The 3,158-nt window shown below is 33.2% G+C and overlaps 1 pseudogene; it reads right to left on the bottom strand.

Moving 5' to 3' along the window:
* Window positions 1-2,856: 2,856 nt before the first annotated feature.
* The window catches only part of LOC149220590 (photosystem I reaction center subunit VI, chloroplastic pseudogene), a 631-nt pseudogene continuing 329 nt past the window's right edge, over window positions 2,857-3,158 (bottom strand).

Genomic DNA, 3,158 nt, shown 5'->3' with positions numbered 1-3,158 from the left:
GGAAATCCCATTGCCAACAACTTCTCTCTCATTCAGTTTCAGAGAATATTAAAGAATACATATTAACTCCCTACTTTCCTTTCTAAAGCTTGTTATAGGGTTATATTTCAAAACCCTCGAAAATACCAGTAGGAAGTAAGAATTTGTGTTGATAAGGAAATATAATTTCTTATTACTTTGTTCTTGCTAAATGACCAAACTAGGCAATGAGATTTCTTAGTAAATGAGTGGAAATATAAAATGGGATTTCTGTCTCACTGTCAAGGGTGAAACTCTGTCTCAGTACAACAAGGAGAAATTCAGTGAGACTACAATGATCAGGGCTTGGTATAATCACAAGAAGGGTCTCTCGAACGGACTCTTTTCTTGCACTGATTATTGTAATGCTAATTGAAAATCATCTCATACAAAATTGTGTGACTGCAAGCATAATAAATTACTTGCCTTTTGTGACAACCATGTGTTTGACAGAGCAAAATGGACAAAGGAAAAAGTAGAGGGGATTAGTAAGAGATTTGATGTGTATCAGTTTATCTTTGGTGTATCTAAGGTGCATACATAGAAAAAACAGACCTAGATATTTAGTGACATTTTCATAAGACAGATCGAATTTCTACCTAACTCATTTCTTCATATAGGCCATAATTTTACAAAAAATGTCAAATAGGGGTTACACTGAGTATATTATTGCCAACAATTTTCATAATGCAGTGTTGTTGGGTGGTATGCCAATGGTGACACATCATGTGATCATATGACACTAACATAGACAGTATTTCGAGTATGGTTATTTAAGGCTATGTGTAGAAGATTTCAAGAGAAGTTATTCATTATAGATTTTATTTGTGCAATGTAAAGCTATTAATATTTGTCAAATACAATACACTAACAATATTTTTGGAGTTGACATTTGCCTTGTGGTCTAGAGGCTAGAGTAAGTCCAAACTCATTGGACAAACTTCTAAAGCATGTTATTTATGAGATGTGTAAGTTCCTACTATTTGGGAGGTTCATTTTCCATTGAAGCCTCTGTTTGAAGTTGCATTGTTGTTAGTACAAAGCTCCTCTAGTTAATAGATCTACCTGGTTGTGAATGTTGTAGGCATTAGCAAAATTGTGGAAATATTCCCAATACACAAATTGGAGATTAATCTAAACTGTAGGTCCATCGAAGCGGCCAGAGTCATCTCAAGTTCATTTTTTGAGTAAATTCAGAAAAGGACGCTTATTTTGGCGAATCTAGCTGGCTGGAATTTCCTTAGAATAGTTATGGAAGAGGTATTATACAATATTAAATGTGAAGAAACCTAACTGCAGATGGTGATTACCCATGTTCTTATTTAATGGGCATGCCCTCATTTCTAAATCACCATGTTCTTGTTTCTTCTTGTCATGTTGTAGCTTGAAGTTGGGTGGAAGACATTGTTAAGTATATTGCTTCAGCGCCATGTTTATAGGTTCCCGAATTATTGTTCCCTATCAGTATATCCATTCCTATATGAACGAAACAATCCTCATAAATTCAGAGACAAAATTTGGAGAAAACATCAATCCTGGTAAACTTGCATGTTACAACAAACACAACTACAATTGTGAAGATGGAGTTAAGAGAAAACAACAATTCTCATAAACTCGCTTCCTACAATAATTTTTAATATAGAATTGATTGAAAAACAACCATCCTCATAAACTTTTATGCTATAGCATTACAATTGCGCAGATGGAATTTAGATAAAGAAAATATCCCCCTCTGACATAAGGGTGTGTTGCTTGTAATGAGAAGATATGGATCAGGATTTCATCTCTTAAGATTTTGAATAAATTCATATGGGAACAGAGAAAATTGTTCAACATAATGTATGGTATACACCAAACTTTTTCCATTATCAAAATCAATACTCTAATCTCTTTTTATTTGAAACTTTCATATATAACACTTATTTTTATGAATAAACTCATGACGGTTAAATTTCCATAGTATTGTGAAATTTGCAATCCACTCATAATTAACAATCTAAACATGAAAATGAACATGAGCTATCCAAAAAATATTAAGCACAAATATAGAATTAAAGTAGCAAACAAAACAATGAAATTTCCTCATATAAGATGTATTTTTATGAAAAAGACTCATCTTCGTCAAATATTCTAAAATATGCAATTCAACCATAACTAATCATCTAAACATGAAAAAAACACAAACAATCCAACAATTTAAGTATAAATATGAATCTAAAGTAGCCAACAAAACCATAGTTGTGAACCACATTCTTCTGCAACTTTCTTTCCTCTGTTTTTATATGGCCTTTGTTCTTTTCTGCCCAACTATGTGTTTTAATAAATTAAATTCTATGTTTATTCAGATGTCTTGAGGAAAAAACTAAAACATGAAGATAAACTAGATATGGAAAGATAAACTACTAAGCTTATTCTAATTGTAGTTTTTGTAAATATCTCAGAATTCCAAGGATAACAACCATGTAGATTATTTGACTTCATTGTTGTAGTTCATGAGATTCTAAGATAGCAACAAGGTTAAACAATTAACCAAATTGATGTTCATAGGATTCTAAAATATTCTCGAAATATGCAATCTGAATAAAAATATCCTAAAAATAGAAGACTTGTGTTTTTCACTTTGACTCAATTTCCCTAAAAAATAAGAATAAAATGTAGTGTTGATGTTGTGTTGTGCTAAGAGAGATGCATAGAGGCTTGAGATTCGGGAAAGAATTGTGGAGACATTTAATTGGAATTCACAATTTCATATCGAAGAGTGGAATTGGTATTACAAACAAGAAATCGCTGAGAGTAGCAGTACCTAAATACAGAGATAAAGAAAGAATGTGCATATACTTATATCTTTCCTCTGGGACCCAATGTAGGGGGCTTTTGGGGGCCTCTCACGATGGGAAGAGTGTCACCGGTGGCGTTGGCGCCCACATAGGCCAACACCCCTCCTCCCACAAACAAAAGGAACTTGAGAAACAACCCTCTCTTGATGAACAACTTCACAAAAGTCTTAAAGAATTTGCTCTGTCCACACACACATAGAAATAACATCATCATCAATCCTTCCCATACAACAGAGAAATCAAAAAGTCTGAATGAATTGGGTAGATACCTGTAAGGGGTTGTAGGGAGAGGGAGTATTAGAG

This window comes from Pinus tabuliformis, chromosome Q (genome assembly GCF_031772625.1).
Source record: "Pinus tabuliformis cultivar Carrire ecotype Pingquan chromosome Q, CPIR1, whole genome shotgun sequence".
NCBI lineage: Eukaryota > Viridiplantae > Streptophyta > Pinopsida > Pinales > Pinaceae > Pinus > Pinus tabuliformis.
This window is presented reverse-complemented; position numbering and strand designations above follow the sequence as displayed.